The following is a 24,328-nucleotide window of genomic DNA, read 5'->3' on the forward strand; positions in this document are numbered from 1 at the left end:
TGAGTTCTGGGATCCTTGCTTCAGCCTGGCGCAACCACCATTGTTGCAGGCATTTTGAGAGTGATACAGTAGATGGAAGTTCTCTCTCTCTCTTTCCCTGTCTCAATCTACCAAATATAGTGAAAATATTGTTTTATAAATAATTTTATCTTGAAAGGCAACCTATCTGTTTTATTGATTATTTCTGCTCTTTTATAGGCAAGGTCTGACAGTCCCAGCAGTCAGAACACTTATGGATCTGTTTCTATTATTTGTGTCTTATCTTATACCTGTTTTTCATTGCCTGATAATTGTTGGCTGAATCTTGTTTGTCTATAGACATTAATAGAGGTTCTGAGGCAGTTTGTCTTCCTCCCAAGAAGATTCATTCTATCTACAGGGAGCAGCAGGAATGCATCTCATCTGAGTCTAACCTGATACTGAACTAACTTGAAATATCAGTCTACTTCTAGATTATCCATATTTCAAGAGTATTTACATATGTGAGAATCTAGATAGTTTCCTAGAGCTCCACATTTACAGTGTGTTCTGAGCTCCAATTTTTACATCCTAAGAACCATGAGAATGCTGAAGACTCCATGCTATTCTTTCTCGTTTTTCCCTTGGCTACTTAGCCTATGCTGTGCTAAACAAGTGTGATTATCTCCCACAACAGAACTGATCTGTTCTCAGTTGAACCTTAAATACTGTGTGAGATTTTTGTAAGATAACTGGATTAGAAGATATCCTAAATGGTGGAGAGCAATCTGAGCTAAGGATAATAAACCCAAATACAAGTGGAGGTTTCTAGGGATGTAATTAAGCAATCTGATTATAATTAACTGTTTATCCTAAGGAATACTGGCAACAAGGTTCTGGAAAAGTGAATTATCATCCATTCAAATAAGGTTTTGGAATCTAGGGTGGCATATTTTAGATTCTATGTAGGAGACAATGGAAAACCATGAAGATTTTATAATAGTTGCTTGAGACTCTAGAAAATATTTTGGAAAAATTATTTCAATAAAACTTAAAAAATTGTATATTTTGCACAATTTTAAAGGCAAGGGGGAAAGATAGAATACTTTGAATGGGAAGGTATAATCAAATGGATAACTTGGAAGTATCTCAGTAAGCAGTGTTGCACAATATATGGATGGAAGAAGAAATCACAAAGCTCATTTACTTAACATGTCTAAAGTTGAGGAAAGGAATTGTTTCCTAGGTCTTCCCTGTAACAGAAGCTATTGCACTGTAAGGATAAGGTAAAGATCTTCATCCATTCTGCTCTGCTTCCTCCATACTCTCTGACACTGAATATATAGGGATTTATGCATGTGCAATAAAGATGATGTCAGTGACAATATTTCTTAATTTACTCCCTCTTTGAGGATAAAGATAGTCAAACACTCATAAACTATGGTATTTCTTGCATATTTTCTACAGCAAAAGACATTATAATATTACTCAATTAATTGAAAATAGACTTTTCTAAATTTTCCAAAGTCTATGAGTTACATATTTCAGCAGCAGAGCCTGGGGCTTCTGTCTAGAATGGGGCTATATGCTAATTGACTTAATAGTTCTGTATTGATGCACAGTCAGCAGAATGGAAGCAGGCATGACAGAGTCTGCCAGAAAATATGGGAACCTGAAGAGCTATTCCAATCACAGCATGGTGCTTTTGACAATCACATGGTGACTTGCAATCAAAATGTCTGATTAGGTATCCTTGTGAGGAGTTAGTTGCTTTAATATGAAAATGTAGGCACTCATTCCTCTCCCTCCTATAAACCCCCCAAATCAGTATTTATTTTTAAAAAGAGAGGCACAGAAAGAGACTCTGGTAACAGGTTACTCCAAAAATGTTTGTGAGAAATGGGATTAACATCAAAATTTCCTTTGGTGCAAGAAAATTTTGAAATCCATGCATATGTGAAGTCTTCAAAGATTTAATTTTAAAAAAGCATATTATTTAAACTATGCATGGATTTCAAATTTTTGCACCAAAATGAACTGGTTTTCTAATTCAATTTTCATCAACTTTTTGAAGTACCCCCATATTAGTTTCAACTGTACTGTTTTGTTGTATTTAAAGTTCTATCTAATCCAACTGGTGATATCAATGTCTGTGATCAACATGTGGAATGTGTACTTTATTCTCCTTGTAATTACCCACCAATCATTCACAGGCTACCTCCAGCTTCTTTGATGAATTCTTCCCTTTCAGATGGCTGTGGTGTTATTTTTCTACAGCCTGAAAATAGCGAGAAGAGTTTCTGTGCTGTTCAACAGCTGTTGTACACACCCCAGAGAGCTCCATCTCTCACAGTGGAGCATTAGTGCTCATATTTTGTCAGCATACTACATTGGGATGCAAGGTGCCCCATTACGTACATTCAAGCTATTACTACTAATTGTTCAATTAATTTGCAATTGTAGATGGATAAAAATAATGGGTTTTCCTTGTATGTCAAAATGCCCCCTTAAGCACGATTACATTGCAATATCTGCGCAAAGGCGGTCCACATGCATCCTCAGGTAATTGTCGCTGGCGAGGGCTGCCATATGCTAATGAGTTCTCTCTATCACTGTGAGACAAACAACCCTGCAAGACTTCTGGAAGGCACATTTATATATCAAACTAAGATAGGCCCTGTCTCATCACAAGAACTGGAAAGCTCCAAGAGCCACATCATCATTTTCAGCTCATTTGAGTCATTAGCATTTTGCCATTATCATTTGTTTCCCTGTTAGCACCTTCTCCAGGGTAATAGATGCGCTTTACCCTCAGGGTGCCTTCTACCTACAGACTTCAGAGAGTGTCTCCAATACCAAACCACCCATTATATCAATAAACGTACAGACTACAGCTGTGACATCACTAAAAATGTCTGTCTGTGGGGAATAAAGGAGTGTGGCCAGAGAGGACAGAGTGACTGCATGACAATGGTTCTCATCTTGTCCACTCTACAGCCTCAGTGGTAACTAAGTTGCTGGTAAGAAGCATTTAATTCAACATATCTTTCATTTGGAACTATTGCCTGCCTCAATGTAACAGACAGAAAATGTTATGCTAAACTAGTAACAATGTATTAAGTTATCTGTATATAAATTCACAGCACAGTGAAGCCAACTGAGTATGCCATCTGTGGCCAAACAAAACTAATTGGCTAAAAAAAGATAATATAAATAATGATAATTAGTGACAATACTGTCCATGTTTTGACAAAGCACTTGAACTGTCCGTAGCACATTCATAAACTGATGTGATTTGATTCTCTTGACAATGCCAGATGGCTAGGTTGGCTTTGGTTATTATTGGGTATGTTTGTATTGAGCTCCTGTGCTGTGTCAGACATTCTCCTAGGCACTCTGTGCATTACAAACAATCCTATCCAGCAGATTCTAGGCCAAGTAACTCTCTCATTATGTCACGCTATGGAAAAGATTAAAGATCTTCAATTAATCATCCTTTGTGATAACTAGGAAGTGAATTGATTACGTACTGCTCAAGAATTTTCTCCTGGAATGTCACACTTTCCTCTTCTAAGCAGACTCCCAGTACCACTCAATATGCCCAATAATGCTTGGTTTCATATTATTTCTGATTACTCTATACATTTGGAACTTGTATCTTTTACTAGATAGTGAGTTTCTAGGCATGGACTAGCCTACATGTCTTCTTGATCTCCTGATACATAGCATAGTATTGTGTTCATATCTTTTGTGCATATCTTGACCAATGTTTTCCAAACATGACTTTACAACTACATTAATAATTGTTCTCCAAAGAAACAGAACAAATAGGATATATAAAGACACTTAGAAAGTGATTTGAATTATTGGCTCACACAATTATGGAGCTTAACAATTTCTCTTATCTGCCCTCTGCAAGTTGGAAGCCTAAGAAAGCCAGAAGTTCAAAATCCAAACACCTTAAAACCACAGGAGTCAACAACAATGGCAGTCCGAGTTCAAAGGACTGAGAACTAGGAGTGGCCAGTGTTAGAAGCCAAGGCCAGATAGACATTTTAGTTCAAGCAGGAAGAGCAAATGCACCCTTCCTCCACCTTTTCCTTCTAATTATGTTGGATGTTGGATGATGCCCATCCCTATTGATGAGGATGGCCTTTTTTACTCAGTCTACTGATTCCAATGCTAATCTCTTCCTCCAGATACACCCATACAGACACACCCAGAAATATTTTTAAAGTATCTGAGCATCTCTTAGCCCAGTCAACTTGACACACAAAATTAACCATCAGCAGTCCACCCCTTGTCAACAATGTGATGCATATGTTTCTCTTTTACTCATACTTAATCTCCAAATAACAAGATCTTAATTCCACCTAACATGATACAATTATCTTGCACACAACCAAAAGCACACTAAATCTTTCCCTCAGAAGAGGAAGTAGTTCTTGAATGATGTTTACTCTTTTCCTGTTACCCTAAATCTTAAATGCTGAGGTATAAAATTAACAAACCTTAAAGAAGAAACTCACATTTCTGAAGGATTGGGGCTGGGTTGTAATTTTTTATTGATTTTCATCTTTGGACATGGTATTACTAAGTGATGCCCTAAAGGATCTCATACGTTACAGCCATACTCTTCCTTATCTCCTTTCTTAAGTAGTTGTCCAATTTCCCCTTGGTAGTTGGGAATAATCTTCAGTTAATCATCCTTTGTGGTAACTAGGAAGGGAATTGATCACTTACAGCTCAAGTATTTTCTCCTGGAATGTCACACTTTTCTTAGCTAACCCCCAGTATCACTCAATATGCCCCAATATTGCTTGGTTTCATATTAACAATTACCCCAGTCAACACTGTGTTTCTCTTTTATGCTTATAGTGAGACGGGAGGAAGCCAAAGTGGCCAGGTGGAAATTTTGCCTTCCAGTTCAGTGGAACTACTGTTGTTTTCCTAGTAGAAGTAATTCTGTTCTAGAACTAAAGCTTCTAGTGCTGGAAAGCATAAAGTCATAGAACAGGTAGCAAACATTTTGCTAGTGGGTCTCTGGAATAACAGCAAGTGGTTCCATTCCCATTTCTATCCTGATTATCATTCATGGTCCAGTGTTATGTGCATGTCTTTTATGTATGTATTTTGTCCAATATTTTCCAAAATGGCTATGTGACAACTCACTAGATGGAGTGATTAAAAATACCCCTATTTCCAGGACACAGTCCATGTACTCTGAATAATACTATCTTGGGTTAAGAGGCTAAAATTTATATTTTTTAACATCCCACATGATTTTTGAGGCACTCGACCATGGCTAAAGAATCACCAATACTGGTGTGAACATTTCCCACCAATCACTTTTTAGCATAAAATTCCTGACCTGCATCCCGTCTGCAGCTAACAATCTATTTAATGAAAGCTTTAATAATGTGAAAATGGATAGTTCTATTAATCATAATCACAATCTTTTGTATATGCATACATATTTATATTCATTTAGCTTGCCCGGTTCTCTAGCCCAGGGACCATGTGACAAGGCCTTGGCAAATTGAACCAATTAACCTCTTTCAGTCCTTTTGGACTCTGCCCCAGTTGTACAAACACAGCTTTTGTGAGCAGGAACAAACACCGTTTCTTTATACTGAATTATTTTGTGGTGTTAATCTGCTCAGAAATTATGCCAGCCTCTTAGCATCTTAATTAACCTATTTCATTCTCTGGGAATGTTCCTCACAAGAAATATGCAGAAGCAGAAATTGTGCAGACACATCCTTGCAATTATTGGTTTACTTGGTGCCATTGGTATTGAGTGAAAACTAACATCAGTTCCTCCACAGAACCTGGCTCTTCACTTGAGTTAACAATATTCTCTTGCATTCCATAAATTAGATCCCCATGGCTACCCAATATGGCCCAAATACTGTATGGCTATCTAGTGTTGCTGATCACCGCATACCTTTGGAATATGGCCCTTTCACTAGACTGGGAACTTCCAGTTTAACAAAAACTAGCCTACAAGTTTAATGAGTACTCTCCCTGCCCAGCATAAAATTGTATGTACAGCCCAATATTTCATCAAGGAAACTTATTATTGCTCATTTATTTCTCTAAACCTCAACTCTTCTTTACCAATAATTTAATTTGTACAGGGAACATCCTTTGAAATGTATTCTATCTTGTGTTCAGTCAATAGAAATTTGTAGTTAGGAAGCAAGAGCTTGGGAGGTATAATTTCTGAAAGATTTTGCTACATATTACTCAAGATATTGTCATATTAATATTACATGTTCTACACACCTTAGTCTATATCTAAATAGAACCCTAGCTCAACCGTCTTGCCTGAAAAAAATTGTTATATACTCCACCAGTTTGATATATTAAACTCAACTATGATATGGCTCATTTTTTTTAGAGAAGCTCAAGGAGAGATTTCTGAACACAAAGCATCAATATTTGGGAACCTGTTAAAATGCAAAATCTCCAACCCCACCCTCAGGCATTCTGGAGGTTGAGGTCTAGCAATGTGCTTTAATGAGCTCTTCCAGTGAGTCTGAAGCACTCAAACTTTCAAAACTACCATCCTAGACAATAGTGATTCAGTCTATATCTATACGGGGCAGTACATTAAATGCTTTGAGGTCAATTCCATTTATAAGTGGTCATATTAGTTGATGCCAAGTGGTAATTTCTATTTGGCCTGATCATTTACTATCTAATCAATCTGGTCATCAACTCTACAAAATTGAATCGATCATTTAATTCCTGAGAATGGATTGGATTACCAACCCACCAAAGGCCAATATGACTGAACTTAGAGTAATCATTCATAAATCCTCTAAATCATGAAACAATAAACTGGAAATAAGATTCTTTATTCTCAAATACTGCCTAGCATAGATTTTGAAAGATAGCTTGAACCTGCTAAAAAAGTTAGTTCCCAGTATTCACCAATACTCTTGTTCAGGAGCCCAGAGAGTTCCGATCTTTGCCTTGTAATTCATTCTTTCATCTAAACTCAACCCTCTTTCCATCTGCTTTTTTCAGAGATATAAAGTGACACAGCAACAAAACTGACCTCTCAAGCTTTCTAGAAAAAGCACATACAACAGTTATTCTTGCTGTCAACCCTTCAAATTGGTTCCTTTTGAAGTCTTCATCCTCATTTCCACAGCCTTTACGTTCCTTCTAGTCTCAATTCCAGCCCTTTGAGATCTAACTTAGAAGCCCTTCCTGCCCAAAAGACATTTGCTTAAATAACCCATCAGCAGATCAGTTCCTACATTTGAGGAGTAAATCATCTTCAAAACATTCACCTAATTATAATGATCCATGTGTGGTGAATAAAATTTAAAAAATCAACATCTGGCAATAGCACTTGGGCATCATAGTTTTTCTTGATCAAAATGTGACTGACTCTGTTTTATGTTTCAAAATCTTAGGTCATTCTCACATCATTGGGGCCACAAGTAGCTTCTGTTGAAGGTAACTCTTAAATTTCTAAGTTTCAGTTCATTGTTTAAACTATACATGAATTCATTTTTTAATAAATTTTTATTGAGCTTCTACACTGATTTTGAAACTATACTAGGTACTGAGATACAACAGCAATCAAGAAAGACAGTATAGTACCTGTCCTGGAATAGCTTATATTATTTTTAGTAACACTTTTATCATTCCAAGTTTCAGGCAGGCTGAAACTGCTGACAGATATTAGTGATTAATGGTAAAATTGCAATTGTGCAATTGTAGTCACCCTTTTTTACATTAAAAAAAGAGGTGATAACTCAGTCCACTTTGTATCTAGTCATATCCAGGTGCAAGCAATCAGGCTGTCATTCCCAGCACAAATGTCTAAATAGTGAACAAGAATAAAACTCATGCATCCTTCAGTATCATGCTAATCATTATCATGCTAGCTTTCCAAGCAGTGACATAATTATTAGGGACTAATACAAATAATGTCGGCATTAAATAAATGCTCTAGATTTTTAAATTAATCTAATTCTTATTACAACCCACAAGATGTGTATTATTTTTACCTTATTTTACATATGGGGAAACTGATGTACACAAAAATTCTAACTTACTGAGGACACATAACTAGATATGGGAAAAGTCATACTTCTAACTCAGGAAGTCTGGCCCCAGACTCAATGCACTTAACTGCTGAAGAAGCTACTCTCAATTTCCTTAACAAAATGACAGTAAAGTACAAACTTCAAAAAAAGCATCCATAACTAAAAGAGCTTATATTACTGTATCTGCACTTAAACTACTCAAAATCCCTTTTCACTCAGGGAACTAGTACAGCAATTAACAATCCACTGGCCCAGGAAATCCAGGTCCAGCTATGCCTTTGATTTATGTTCCTATTATATTGATAGGTTTTCTTCAATGGCTTTACCATATAAACACCCCCATGAGCTTGCAGCCTTATTTTTCTGATGAACTATCTATCATACCAGCAAAACCACCATCTCTCTATAAATCTATTTTCCTATTTTTTTTTACCTTAAAGCAAGTATCTTGCTTCTCTTTCTACAATGACACTGCCCATCTCATATACTCTGTGTTAGATTAAGCCCATTTTTTTCCATTTTACTATTTTTCTATTTAAATTCAGTATGGCAGAAGCTATCTCCTAATTCTCAGGTAATCTTACTCTTTTGAGAAAAAAGGCTTTCTCACTGGGAGTGCTATTAATAATATCAACCTCCCAAGACACAAATTCTTCATGTCTATTGTCTCTGGTTACTACAAACAGGAAAGGTGGATTTCCTCTCTACAAATTATCTCAAATCTCTAATCAGGAGAAAACAGAGGGGTAGCACACTCACCTGAACCTTTTCTAATCCATTAATATGCATGAATTCAACACAATGCAATATTATATCTGTTATATGTACAGTAGTGCAATATTACCATGGGAATTTACTTCTAGAAACCTTCATCACTTTGTCCCTTATTTTTATCAGCTCCCCCTTCTCTGGATACATACCATTTATTCAGAGAGCCTTCTTTGTATAAAATAAGACCATCCTCTTCAGTGATTTTCACTCACTGTGTAGGGCACTCTCTCTACTTCTCCATAGGATGTACCATCATTTGAATCTTTTTGTTTGCCTGTGTCTTCAGTTCACTGAGGACAAGAGATTTGTCTACTCTACTTGTTCGTAACATTGCCATTTATCACCATATATTTCTCTCAAAATGAAATAAGGATACTCTACATTTTCCAAAATGTTTAAAAATCTCAAAAACATGCTTCAGAAAGTATCTACTGACTTCTTTCTTTTAAACTTTAATAAATATAAATTTCAAAAGTACAACTTTTAGATTACAGCAATTCCCCCCCATAACCAGCTTCCCGCCTGCAAACCACTCCATCTCCTACTGCCTCTCTTACCCCATTCATCATTAAGATTCATTTTTAATTATCTTTATATACAGAAGACCAACTTATTATCTACTAAGTAGCCCCAAAGGGACAAATATCCTAAGTTCTCCCTGATCTGTGACAACTAACTGAGCACCTAAAGGGAAACCTGCAGAAGTGAAACTGACACTATGAGAAACAATGACTTGATCAGCCCTTGTCCTGACTGTCGAGGAACAGCTTACTATTTTATTCTTTTCAGTATTTTCTTATTCTACTTAATACCATTGGTTTAACACTTTAATTAACACACAATTATCCTTAGGTGTTTAAATTTAACTGAAAATTGATCCTTGTTAAAAATAAGAGTGGGAATAAGAGAGGGAGGAGATGTACAATGTGGGACATGCTCACTTGGATGTACCCCTAATGGTAGGGCTAAAAATGTGCCGTGGGACTTCTTCCTTTATTTCTAACATTCATTCATTAAGAACTGAAAGTAGAAAAGAAAATTCCCTAATAAGTCAATGTCTACTAATTTATCAAACTAAACCATATAATACATAAATATCATAGACAGAAATCAGACTAAATTTTATCAAGTAATTTTCTCACAGTGAGGTAAGATTTGAATTAGATCCTGAAAATGTGTAAATTTTGTACATGTTGAGAGAGCATTGGAATGAATTCCGTGACATAGTCAACATTGTGGCCCTCGCTGACAATCTCATACAAGTACTATCTCTAAGTAGCCAGTGAAATTACTTTTTGGTTTTTAAATGTTTTTTTCCATTTTATTTTCATCAACTTCAAAGGCAGAATGAGAGAGGCAAAGTAGAGATAGAAATAGAAATGGAGACGGAGGTTGGATGGGGGGAGGATGAGAGAATGAACAAGAGATCCCCCATGCACTGGTTTGTTTTCTAAATGCCCACAACAACTGGGACTGGGCCATGATTAAGCCAGAAGCCTGAAATTCCATCTGGGTCTGCCACATGGTTTTCAGGTGCCTAAGAACCTGAGCCACCATCTACAGCCTCCCAGAATGTATTAGTAGGAAGTTACATCAGAAACAGAGGAGCCAGAAATTGAACTAGCAATCCAACAATATGCAATGGGGAGTCCCAAGTGGCTATTTAAGGTGATGCACCAAAATGCCTGCCCCTGGGAGAACGTTCTGATTCAGAACCATGCATAAAAGAAGGGGGCCTACATCTCCAAGGCCTATAAACATTAAAGACACAATTACAAACAGGGAGGTTCACTTGTGGGATGAACTTCCTGTTCAACTGTAAAGACAGATTTAGAAAACACGTATTTTATCAGTTTCAGTTCACAATTGATCATAATGATAGCATTAAGAGTCAAAGGGATCACACAAACAAGACTAGTGTCTGCGAATACTAACTGATAGAATAAAAAAGGGAGAAAACGATCCAACATGGGAAGTGGGATACACAGCAGACTTGTAGAATGGCAGATGTCCTAAACAGCACTCTGGCCTCAGAATCAGCCCTTAAGGCATAAGGATCTGGCTGAAATGCCCATGAGAGTATTTTAGGCATGGAAAGCCAAGACACTCTGGGGGAAAAAAAAAAAAAAAAAAAACCTAAATGAAAGATCTCTGTGAGTGAGATCCCAGTGGAAAGAACGGGCCATCAAAGGAGGTACCTTTCTCAGAAGGGAGGAAAGAACACTTTGACTATGACCTTGTCTAAATAAGATCGAAGTCAGCAAACTCAAGAGCCTTCCATAGCCTTGGCAACCCATGACAAGAGCCTAGGTGATTACTGACACCATAAACAAGAGTGTCAATTGTTAAGTCAACAATAGGAGTTACTGTGCACTCACTCCCCATGTAGGATCTCTGTCCTTAATGTGTTGTACAATGTGAATTAATGCCATAACTAGTACTCAAACAGTACTTTACACTTTATGTTTCTGTGTGGGTGCAAACTGTTGAAATCTTTACTTAATTTATTCTAAACTGATCTTCTGTATATAAAGATACTTGAAAATGATTCTTGATGTGAATGGAAGGGGAGAGGGAGACAGAGATGGGAGGGTTGCAGGTGGGAGGGAAGTTACGGGGGGGTGGGGGGAAAGCCACTGTAATCCAAAAGCTGTACTTTGGAAATTTATATTTATTAAATGACAGTTTAAGAAAAGAAAACACATTCTAACATTTGGAAACTTCTGAGCCAGAGGGTTCTGTTTAAGATGGGTCAATAGCAGTCGACTATTTAGGGAGCATAACCTGGGAAAAAGACACTGATGTTGAAATTGAGAGACCTCAGATCTTATTCTAACTCTTTAGGTACTCAAATACACCCAATGTGAAATTTATCAGTAGTCTCTTTCTCTGTATCTATATCACACATCATCCTATTACACACATCCTATTACAATGATTTTAGTATAAGCTCAAATCTGCTGTTTACACAGAAAATTGAAGACTAATTCAATTAGGACTTCTACACGAGGCAGAGACCATGCAACTCTGGATTGAAATTGTAAATTATGAGGCACTATTTACTCCCTGTTTTGGTTTAACACCAACCTCGTTCCTTCAAGAATAAGATCAAGTTCCATAATTCAGTATCTTGCTATATTTAGAATTCAATGCCAAAGAGCATAATAGTGGCTTCTTTTTGTTTCTCTGTTAACTGAGAATAATAATTATAGTACAATATGCAGATAAAGTAGCTTTATTTAGTGTTATTGACCTGAGTACAGAACATGGATGAGAGAAATCATTAGCCCAGCATCCTCATTCTATAGAGGTTCAGAACCAAAAAAGTTCAGAGAATTGCTCAAAGGTCAGTAAACTAGAAAATGGCAGACACAAGATCATGACATAAGTTTTTAGACATCAAAAAGGTGGCTTTTGTTTGAACCACATAAGAGAGCTCAATCAAATATACTGAAAGATAATTTGACACAGTAATTTCATAAAAATCACAGCATAATTATAGCTCAGATTCTTATGTAAACTAAATATTCTAGAGAAGCCAAGAAAATTAACTCATTTTCAACCAATGTCATCCAAAATAGATAAAGCAGAACAAAATCCTCAGGGAGAGTAGATGTCATCTAAAACAACAACAGAGGCTTCTGACTCCAACTTAGCACATAGAAACTGAGAGACAGCATTACTCCAATGAAAGAAAATGGAAGAGCTATTTAATCTAGGCAATCACACATTTTTTGAACTCCTCACAGAGCTTAAGTTGTAGGGCAACCAACTGTCCAGTTTACCTGGAAAAACAACAGCTGGCTTACTTGCAATAGAGTGTAAGTGGAAGATAGGGCCACCACATCAGTAAGTATGGGAATGTGGTTAACATTTCCATTGTACTGCTAGCTGCGGAACGTGGAATAATGTGACAACACAGAAACTCTGGTTTTCAAGAGTTGCACATATAAAATGAGTTATCACTCACTTGCAGGCCTTTCCCATATACTTCCCCTGGGAGCTTGCAAAAACAAAACAAACAAAACCAAAAAAATAAACGAAAAGGAGACAAGGCAAGAAGACAATGTTAGTTTTGAAGAAGGGAGTGACCACAGCTCCAGGAAAGACAGAAAAGCCCTCGTGCAATCTTTTATCCTCAGTAAGAAAAGTTTTAAAATACAGTGGGAAGACTATTGAACACTGCGGCCTCACGGTTAATACCACTTGCAGCTATGTATACAGAATTTTACAGTACATGGAAGAAAGGCAAGAAACCACACTTAGTTCCAATCATTGGTTTCCTGCCTGCTTGGAGAAAGGAAAGATAATTTCTTTACTTAGTGTAAGGTTAATTTTATGAGTATAAAGTTAACTGAAAATAGATTTTTGTGAGGAAAAAAAAAAGAAAAGAATGGGAATAGGAGAGGCAGGAAGGAGAAGGGTAGGAGTTCAGGCCTCACCGTTATGGGAGGTGGTAGAAGTCAAACTCCTTGTGAGCTGGTGGCTGTGGAAAAGAGCACTCCAGGCAGGAGCTTCCGTGGTTTGCCGTGGCCGATACCCCTCACTGTCTGCCTGACCCTTCTCTGGATGTTCTTTGTGGTTCTGACTTTCTAGGTGTGACCAATTCCTCCTGGTTTTATCAGAATTTGAATTTTTTTCTCTTGTGATTTTATCATTTTATTCAGATTCCTTTCTGTTTTTAAAGAAATAGGGTACTTGTAAATAAAGGTTTTTACCTTGTTCAAAGCGGAAAAGGGAGGGTAGGGTGAGAAGAATCAGTATCTTCCTAAATTTGTATATATGAAATGCATGAAGCTTGCATTCCTTAAATGAAAGCATGACCAACCACCTTCAACAACAGCATCCTGTATGAGCACCAGTTCCAATCTGAGCTATTCCACTTCTGATCCAGCTCCCTGCTAATGTGCCTGGGAAAGAAGTAAAAGACAACGTGAATGCGTGGGCCCCTGCCACCCAGAGGGGAGACCCAGATGCAGTTCCAGGTTCCTGGCTTGGGCCTGGCCCAGGCCATTGCAGCCATCTGGGGAGTGAACCAGCAGATGCAAGACTGACCTCTATCCATCTACCTGCCTACCTACCTACCTCTCACTCTGCCTTACAAATAAATAAATAAATCTTAACTGAAAAGTGATTGCTGTTAAATATAAGAGTGGGAATAAGAGAGGGAAGAGATGTGCAATTCGGGACATGCTCAAGCTGACTTACCTCAAATGGTAGAGTTAGAAACATACCAGGGGATTCCAATTCAATCCCATCGAGGTGGCATGTACCAATGCCATCTCACTAGTCCCAGTGATCAATTTCTGTTCACAATTGATCGTAATGATAGGACTAAGAACCAAAGGGATCACAGAAACAGGAATAGTTTCTGCAAATACTAGCTGATAGAATAAAAAAGGGAGAGAATGATCCAACATGGGAAGTGAGATACACAGCAGACCCATAGAATGGCAGATGTCCTAAACTGCACCCTGGTCTCATAATCAGCCCTTAAGGCATGTGGATCCGGCTGAAATGCCCATGAGAGTATTTCAGGCATGGAAAGCCAAGACAGTCTGGGGGAAAAAAAAAACCTAAATGAAAGATCTCTGTGAGTGAGATCCCAGTGGAAAGAATGGGTCATCAAAGAAGGAGGTACCTTTCTCTGAAGGGAGGAGAGAACTTCCACTTTGACCATGGCCTTGTCTAAATATGATCAGAGTCGGTGAACTCAGGGGGCTTCCATAGCCTTGGCAGCTCATGACAAGAGCCTAGGGTGATTACTGAGGCCATAAACAAGAGTGTCAATTTGTTAAGTCAAGGAGTCACTGTGCACTTACTCCTCATGTAGGATCTTTGTCCTTAGTGTGCTGTACATTGAGATTTAATGCTATAACTAGTACTCAAACAGTATTTTTCACTTTATGTTTCTGTGTGAGAGCAAACTGTTGAAATCTTTACTTAATGTATGCTAAGCTGATCTTCTGTATATAAAGAGAATCGAAAATGAATCTTGATGTGAATGGAAGGGGAGAGGGAGTGGATAAGGGGAGGGTTGCAGGTTGGAGGGACGTTATGGGGGGGAAGCCATTGTAATCCATATTCTGTACTTTGGAAATTTATATTCATTAAATAAAAGTTAAAAAAAAAAAAAGAAAAGCTCGAGTGAGACTGAGGCTGTGCCAGGGTGTCTAAGAAGGCTTCTGGTCCAAAGGCACTAGTTTAGCAAAGGCAAGGAAACTTTCTACTACAAGCTGAAGGTCAGGAACATACAAAAGATATTCTGTGAGATCAAACAGAGGAGGACTAAAGCTAAACAGTGCTCAAGAACATGGAGGAAAAACTTCTAGTAAACCAGACTCTACCCAGCCTCCACCCCAAGTAAGGATGAAGAAATTTTCACTTAGTGGTACATGGAATGTAAGCATGTCAACAGCAGAAGCCAAATCAAGCTTAACTATGGTTGAATTCAGTCTGAATTCCAGAAAAGTAGCCCAGCAGGAGAAGAAATGTACACAGCCCAGGGACAGACACTGCCACCTCAGACTCTACTCTTCTAAAATATCTGGCATTCAACCAAAATAACAAGACACTAGTAAGAAAATGCAAATCCCACTCAAGTCAAAATGAGATCAAAAGAATCATTCTTAGAGATGATTGAGATATTGCAACTACCATAGAAGGAACTTACAAGCATTAATATAATTACCAATTATTAACATGTAAGTGGAAAAGCAGAAGACATGTATGAAAAAAATGGGAAATTTTAGCAAACATGGAAACTACAATAAAATGTAAAATGAAAATACTTTGCATTAAAGAAGCCCACCATAACAAAAATTAACAATGCCTTTCACAGACTCATCAAGTGACCATGAAAGTGTAAGTACAATAGAAACAATGCAAATTGAAAAAGAGAAAGAGAATACAGGGGAAAATGGAACATAGTATCTTAAACCCTAAGGAACAATATTAAAAATTCACATGTCTAATGGGAATTCCAGAAGAAAAGAGAGAAAATAGAGATGAATAAATATTTAAAGGAATAATAACTAGAGATATTCTGTAATCCCAGAGTACTATATACCAGAAAAATATTAAAAACAAACAAAAATCTTCACATTAAGCCTTATGAAAATAAAAAATCAAATAGTAACAAAGCAGGGTAAGGTGACTGGCCTAGCGGTTAAGATGCTGGTTAAGCTGCCTACATCCTACACTGGAGTACCTGGGTTCAGCTCCCAGTTCCCATTCCTATCTCTAATGTAGAACCTGGAAAGCAGTAGTGATGGCTCAGGTGGCCAGTTCCTGCCACCTGTGTGGAAGACCTGGGTTACTTCCCTGGCTCCCAACTTTGGCATTGCTGACATCAGGGGAGTGAATTAGCAGTTAGTCTCTTTGTACCAAATAAATAAATAAATAGTTTTTAAAATTATTATGGTACAGTTATATGGTACAGTGGGTTAAAGCCCTGGCCTGAAGCGCCGGCATCCCATATGAGCACCAGTTCTAGTCCCGGCTGCTCCTCTTCTGATCCAGCTCTCTGCTATGGCCTGGGAAAGCAGCAGAAGATGGCCCACGTCCTTGAGCCCCTGCACCCATGTGGGAGACCTGGAAGAAGCTCCGGGCTCCTGGCTTCGGATTGGCATAGCTCCGGCCATCTGGGGAGTGAACCAACAGATGGAAGACTTCTCTCTCTCTCGCTCTCGCTCTCTGCCTCTCCTCTCTCTGTGTAACTCTGACTTTCAAATAAATAAAATAAATCTTAAAAAATTATTAAAGGCAGATAGAAGAATAAAAACACCAAAGGGAAAGAAAATATAAGAATGCAGCGTGCTTCTCAAAAATCTGTGCAAGCTAGAAAACAATATAGCAACTTCTTGTAAGTGCTGAAATTATTCCAAAGTCAGTGAAAATATTTTTAAAAATTATTTGGCTTTTCTTAAACAAATGAAATTTTAGAGCTCATTACAAGGAGACCTACTTTAGAAAAACCTAAATAAAAACTAGATATTGTCCTTATTTTTAACCACTGTAACAGGTAATAGACTAAGGCAGAAAAAAATGTGATGTATTTTGGGATCTATAGATCATATAGCAATAAAGCATGATGAGGGTAACAAAAATTAAATAGTAAATAGAAAATAATTTAAGATCATTTAATATTTGTAATAGTACAATTTTATTTAAGTGTAAGCAATGAGCAAAAATATATGCTCTAGCTCCAGGGAGATTACTAAATATTTTTGAAACAGGTATAAATAACAAGCTAATATTTAAGGAATTTTAAGAATTCAAAAACACAGCAGAAAAGGGTGAACACAAGACTAGATAATAAATAGAAAACAGCTATAAAGGTGATCTATGATCAGTTTCAGCAACTATTTTAAATGTAACATAACAGAGCTGAGGTTTTAAAAATGGATAAATATGCAACACTGATAGTATGTAAGCAAGAAATCAGCTTGTGAAAGGAAAACATTATTTATAAATAACATGGATATACACACTCATATCCTCCATATTAACTCTAATTAAAACATATACATGAAATAAATTCTACTGTCTATATAAATATCAGAGCAAATTTGTGAAACACAGTCAGGCTTGGAATCCTAGAACAAAAGTCATTTCTGTAAATTCTTCCCTCAACTTACTAATTAGATTTTCTCTCTCCCTCTGCTGTACTCTACAACACCTGATTTGACTTTTCATCACAGCTCTTACGGCACTTTTATAGTTAGATGGGGGACCTATAACCAAATCTAACCAATGAACTGTGAGCTCAAATAGCATACACCCAACTGGCTCTGAGCACGCACTTACTCAACCAAGTCAGAAGTCCTTTCTTCCCTCCTGCACAACATCAAATAATGCCCAAGGTGATGGCAACTCCATCAAGCTGGGATTTAGAAAGAACACAGAAGCAGAGGAAGCCATACTGACCCACACTGAATCAGTGGCATGGAAAATACACTTTGTTATTTGAAACAGTCAACAAACTATGACCCATGAGGCAAGTCAGACTGATTACCTGTTTTGGGAAAGTTTTATTGGAAAGCAGACACACTCATTCATTTGTATACTATTGTCTGACTGTGCTACACTGGCAGAGTTTAGAAGATAGAACAGGGACTGAATTGTCTACAATGCAGGAGACACTTACCACTGGCCCTTTAGAGCCAGGACAGGACTAGGGTGAGGTGAGTAATTCACCCAGGATGAAGATGTAACAGGAATTCACTCTCAGCATCATGAACTACTACTAACTTTGTACCTTTACTTGGTAACAGAAAATACCATTTTCAAAGGATTTCCTAGATTCAGACATAAACAATAAATTGTATAAACCATGTTGAATATTATTTGAATCACAAGGATAAATTGTCAAGTGATCAAAGTGTAATATATTTTGATTCTAGGTATGCATGGCTGGAAGAGAGTGACGGCAATGCTCCAGTTGGGAACAATACTGATTCTAATGCAAAGGCTAACATGTGGAATGCTGGGAGAAAGAGAAGCACAATTGAAGAGGTCAAACTAAGCTGTTCTAGAATTCTTCTATGAACAGCAAGGTCCAGCCAAACCAGCCCTTTTGCAGAGCAAACGTGGCAGAATTGAGTACGCTGATTGGGAGTTCAGGCTCAAATGAGCATCACTGTCCAACTCCACCTCCCCACAGCAGAGGCCACTTTGTACACAACTCCACCCTGCCCCTTCCTGTCTCTAGAACCTTTGGATTTCCCATGATCTCCCTGCTTAAAATCTTTGATGAGAACATGCTAAAGTCTATACTGTTTACATGAGGGACATAGCCATGACCACAGCAGATATAGCCCTGTTCCCTCACATCTCCTTGGGATCCACTGAGCCATTCATGTTCTTACTGGCCTAGAGAGTTTTTCCAGCACTGTGTCCCTTCATAAGTCTGCCTCTATCCAATTATGCCCAGGGGTTCCCATCCAATAATAGACTGGTAATCTGACTCCCAAGGTCTCCCTCCATCAACTTCCAATTCAGCTCCTTCACTCTTTAAGATTTTACTGCCAAGAAATCCTATGAAATGCTATTCATTATTTTTGGCCTATTCATTTCAAATACCTGTCTGTAGATGATATTTAATTTCATTTTTGCCATTATATAGTCACTAGTATTGTCCTTTCTCATATGGCCCTCACTCTATCAGATAGCTACCACCACTTTCTCTCCATTAAGTTCAATGTCAGAAGGTCAAATTTTGTTCTCATTAAGGAGGCCAAGTACAAGTCCCAGCATGTCCACGTGGCACTTTGTCCTCTTTAGCCCTTCACATTCCTCCCTCATCTTTCTCTTCCTTTCTTCCTGGCTCTGATGTGCGTACTACCTCAGCTCCCTTCAGCTCAAGTCAATAAGCAAAATCAAAGGTTCCTTTAAATGGTTTATAAACCAAGTCTCTAAAAGCACCCACAACCTTCCATGCCTCTGCCATTTTCCATACCTGTAATAAATATGTGAGGTCTCTGAATTGTGGAAATGCACCTTCTGTTTCCTTCTCACTTCTCACCTACACAATCACTTCTGTTTCTAAAAGACACAGAAGGCATGCATAAGACACAACACCATATGAAGACAAAGGCAGAGGCTGATGTGACGCAGCTCTAAGCCAAACCACTCCAAAGATTGCCAGTAACCACCAGAAACTTGGAGAAAAGCAAGACTCTCGCTCAGAAACTCCAGGAGAAGCTAACTCTACTGACATCCTCATTTCAGACTCCCACTCCCCAAGACATATGAGAGGGTCAACTTGTGTTGTGTTGAGTCAACACATCTGTAGTAATTTGCAAAGACTGCCCTAGGAAATGAAGGCAAAATCTAACTCCCAGTATCTAATAATGCAGGAAGTATTCACCATTTACTAGCAGTGTGACTTTCCACAGATCACATCATCACAAAAGGGGATAATGATGCTAGCGCTCTCCAGAACTACTGTTGGGATCCAATTGGGAAAGGTTTTGAAAAACAGTTCATAGTCTAAAATGAGCCACATAAACATCAGTTATTGAAATTATGATTTCAGTTATATCGTGAAGAAATGATAAAGGAAGAAAAGACAAAAGTAAAGGAAGAGGACCGGCGTCATGGCTCACTTGGATAATCCTCCGCCTATGGCGCCAGCATCTCAGATGGGCGCCGGGTTGCCCCTCTTCCAGTCTGGCTCTCTGCTGTGGCCCTAGAGGGCAGTGGAGGATGGCCCAGGTGCTTGGGACCCTGCAACCACATGGGAGACCAGGAAGAAGCACCTGGCTCCTGGCTTCAGATCGGTGCAGGGCACCTGCCGTGGTGGCCATTTGGGGGGTGAACCAAGGGAAGGAAGACCTTTCTCTCTGTCTCTCTCTCTCACTGTCTATAACTCTATCAAATAAATAAATAAAAAGTAAAGGAACAAAGACAGACAAGGGCAAGGAAAAGAAGGGAAAGAAAAAAATTAGTTTTTAGTTCCAAGGTGAAACACTCTTTCTATTAGCCCCTTGAATATTTTTATTTTAGAAATGAGATGCTGTGCCGGCGTCGCGGCTCACTAGGCTAATCCTCCGCCTTGCGGCGCCGGTACACCAGGTTCTAGTCCTGGTCGGGGCGCCGGATTCTAAACCAGTTGCCCCTCTTCCAGGCCAGCTCTCTGCTGTGGCCAGGGAGTGCAGTGGAGGATGGCCCAAGTGCTTGGGCCCTGCACCCCATGGGAGACCAGGAGAAGTACCTGGCTCCTGCCATCAGGTCAGCGCGGTGCGCCGGCCGCAGAGCGCCGGCTGCGGCGGCCATTGGAGGGTGAACCAATGGCAAAGGAAGACCTTTCTCTCTGTCTTTTTCTCACTGTCCACTCTGCCTGTCAAAAAAAAAAAAAAGAAAAAAAAGAAAAGAAAAGAGAAAAAGAAATGAGATGCTGTGGCGTAGCGATTAAAGCCACCACCTGCAGCGTTGGCATCCCATATGGTGCCAATTCAAGTCCCAGCTGCTCCACTTCTAATCTAGCTCTCTGCTATGGCCTGGGAAAGCAGAAGAAGATGGTCCAAGTCCTTGGGTCCCTGCACCCACGTGGGAGACCCAGAGGAAGCTCCTAGATCCTGGCTTCATATCGGCACAACTCCAGCCAGAAGAAGCCAATTGGGAGTGAACCAGCAGATGGAAGATCTCTCTCTCTGTCTCCCTCTCCCACTCCCTCTCCATCTCCATCTCTCTCGCTGTGCAACTGACTTTGAAATAAATAAATCTTAGGAAAAAAAATGAAATGAGATGCTTTGAGTTCAGATAATAAATATTTGCTTAAAGACACTTAGAAAGGAAACCAACAAAAATGTAACATAAAGCGTGAGTCTCTACTCTCGAGTTAAAAATTTTAGCATCCATTGAATATTTTCTAGGTGCAAAATACTCTACTAATCATTTTGTTTAAATAATCTTATTTTTCAAGAGTGTGCAAAGTATAGACATGAGGCACAGGCGAGAGGAAACCAAGGATTCAAGAGGCTTCACAATCAGCCCAAGGTCACACTGGCAACCCAATTCTTTCTGGCTTCCAAACCTGCATGCTGAACCAGTACCCAGTATGACTTTGTTCCACCAACATGAAAGGCCAGAAAACACACCTGTCTCCTGCCAGGGTCGCCCCAAGCTGTGACAGTCCATGGCCTCCCCACGTGGACTCACTCCTTTCCCTAAACACCCAAGTTACTGGCAGGTGTGTCACTGTCCCTCACTAATGTGCTCTTCAAGGATGTTATTAACCTGCTGGAATCTGAGCTGCTACCTCCTGCCTGGGCAATTTTCCAACCATTCACTGGAATAATCATCAAAGACAAGGATGTAAACATTTCCTCCCAGCGGCCTGGGAAGAGGGCCAGAGGACTCAACCTTTGTGCATTCCCTATGGGAAGCTGCTCTATGGGTAACTTCAGAGAATTAGGATTATCAGGTAGGAAATTTAGAGCTGAAAAAACGTTTTGGCCCCCATTTTCACATTGTCACAGCAAAGGAACATATATGAAAGTTAACCAGGACTCAGCAACAAAAAAGGATATATGACTCTTATATAAAGTACAAATAATGCCTCCTAAAAGATGTGTACACTACACTAGACACCATACTGCGCTTGACAGACCATGTAGAGTACAAAGGCAACTGTACCCTGAACAAGGACACAGAATCTGAGGATGGAAGCAAAGTTCTATATTTATTTTCTATTTTAGTATTTCTTGCATTGATTGTCTCAGGGCTTCAGGTCTAATTTGGATGTGACTAACAGCTACACGGACTGGAGAGGGTTATAACCACCGAAACACTATTCTCAATAGAATACAAAGAAGAAACATAAATATATAAAACATTGTATATGTGTATACTGTGTATGTACACATATATACATATATAGCTGAAATTAGGAAATATAATGTAATAAAAAGTTTTGGTATTTCCTAAAATGTTAAACAGTTGATATGAAAGATACAGATTGCCTGGAATAAATGCAAAAATTATCAGGATTTTTGGTCTATTATGAATAAACATGATGATTTTTTCATTTATAAGTAATCTAAAATAAAGTGTGATTACATACATGTGGCTTTCAAACCCACTGACAAGAACAGATAACTCTAACTTGTAAATGTTGAATCACTCTGATGTACTTTTTAAAGGAAACTTTTTTGAGGAATTTTATAAAGGCATCAAAGTCATCACTGGGAGCGACTCACTTCCAGATGTCCCCACTGCCGCTGCTACCAACAACATACCTGTAACTGCAACCACCATCACCGCAACCAGGCCACAATGTTCCTCCCAGAAATTACTACAGCTACCTAATGCAGTCCTCTAGCTCCAACCATACCACCTGCGTTTCTTTAGTGAGAATAGTGTTTCGGTGGTTATAACCCTCTCCAGTCCGTGTAGCTGTTAGTCACATCCAAATTAGACCTGAAGCCCTGAGACAATCAATGCAAGCAATACTAAAAACCCACTAGAAGACTGGGATTAGAAATAATCAATTGGATATTATTACAAGCCTTTATGTGTTGGGAAGGTTATGGATGTTAGTAACATCATGATTCCACGACCAGCTCATCTAATGACAACTAGATATGTCTGGCTGCCTACCTGGCCCTTTTTCTATGAGACCACTGCATCTTTTGAGAAGTTCTGTGAAAATTAACATATTTTCTAGTAATGGACTTACTGAAGTCTTGACAATTCAGAGAAAATCTACTCATTTTTTCTATCATATCTTCCTTGAAGTTTCCTTAACATTGATAAAGTCAGAATCTTTCATTTGCGGACAAATTCTCCAATCGAGATCATTTCTTTGTCCCGGGATATTCTAACTCTTGGGGTCTGTCTCTTCCTCGAATAACAACTCACTCTTGAGAATAAATTTGGATTTTCCTTTTAGCTCCTAAATAACTTTGAGCAAGTTCATTAAGTCTTTGTAGGTTCCATTTTCTTTCAGATGGAGAGTGGAACGAGTACTGGGTATTTTGTTTCTCCTTTATTCATTATGGTAAAGAAGAGATAGGAAACAGCAAACACAAATTTGTTGAGTGAGTATCATGTGACACAAACTACAACAAACTTACCTTTAACCCACCAAAGAGGGCAATTTTATTTATAAATTCCCAAAACAAAAAGCAGTCATTTTGAAAGCTTTTATAAAGACAAAGTTTATCCTTCTTATCTGTTACCTGATTGTCATAATACAACTTCATTCATATTCTGTAACAATAATACGTGTTACTTATTCTAAGACATTTTTGAGAGCTTCATGTGTAGTCTTAGATTCTGTTTAAGTTCTCTACAATCATTGCATTGTGCAATAATGGGAACTTCAAAAATGTGAGCAAAGATGAACTAATTATATGGATTTGGGTGCAAAACTTCTGAAATCAAAACAGTTTTTCATAATATATTTTCCTAAACTTTTTGAAGTTTCCTCATATTTCTGAACAACTCTATGAGACCACCTCCAGCTTAACAGGCAAAAATGCAAACCATGAATTTTCTCCGATCCCTAAGCTATACTATTACAGGTAAGCTGGATTTATCAGTGTGTCCACCTATGTCAAATTTTGTTGGAAAGCTAGGGACAAGCAGAACATGGAATGCTGTGCAGAGAAGCAGTGTCAGTAGGAACGACTATCCCAAGGCAGCAGTGAAAGTGGCTCTTAGAGACTGTGTTCCTCAAGAGTACTACTATTATTTTCATATCAACAGTGGCTGCTGTATCTGCTTCCCTGAACCTTCTGAAGATTCTAGTAGCTTCCCAGTATCTTTTAGTTAATTTGTTTTGGACTTAAGTTAGCTTATATTGATTTATTGAGCTTTCAATTAAGAAACTCAATTGATATACACAATAAGGCCATGGGGAAAATGGAAAATTGGGCCTTGGGGAAATAATTATTCATAAATGATCATGCAGTAGAGAAATAGAAATTGTCCCTATGGTCCCATGGAATGATGTTCTCCCTGAAGACCAGACTTGGAAATAAAACCACATGGCTTCTATTAGAAAAACCAAATTATGAGCATGA

The sequence above is a fragment of the Oryctolagus cuniculus genome, chromosome 10, assembly GCF_964237555.1.
Source record: "Oryctolagus cuniculus chromosome 10, mOryCun1.1, whole genome shotgun sequence".
In the NCBI taxonomy this organism is placed as follows: Eukaryota; Metazoa; Chordata; class Mammalia; order Lagomorpha; family Leporidae; genus Oryctolagus; species Oryctolagus cuniculus.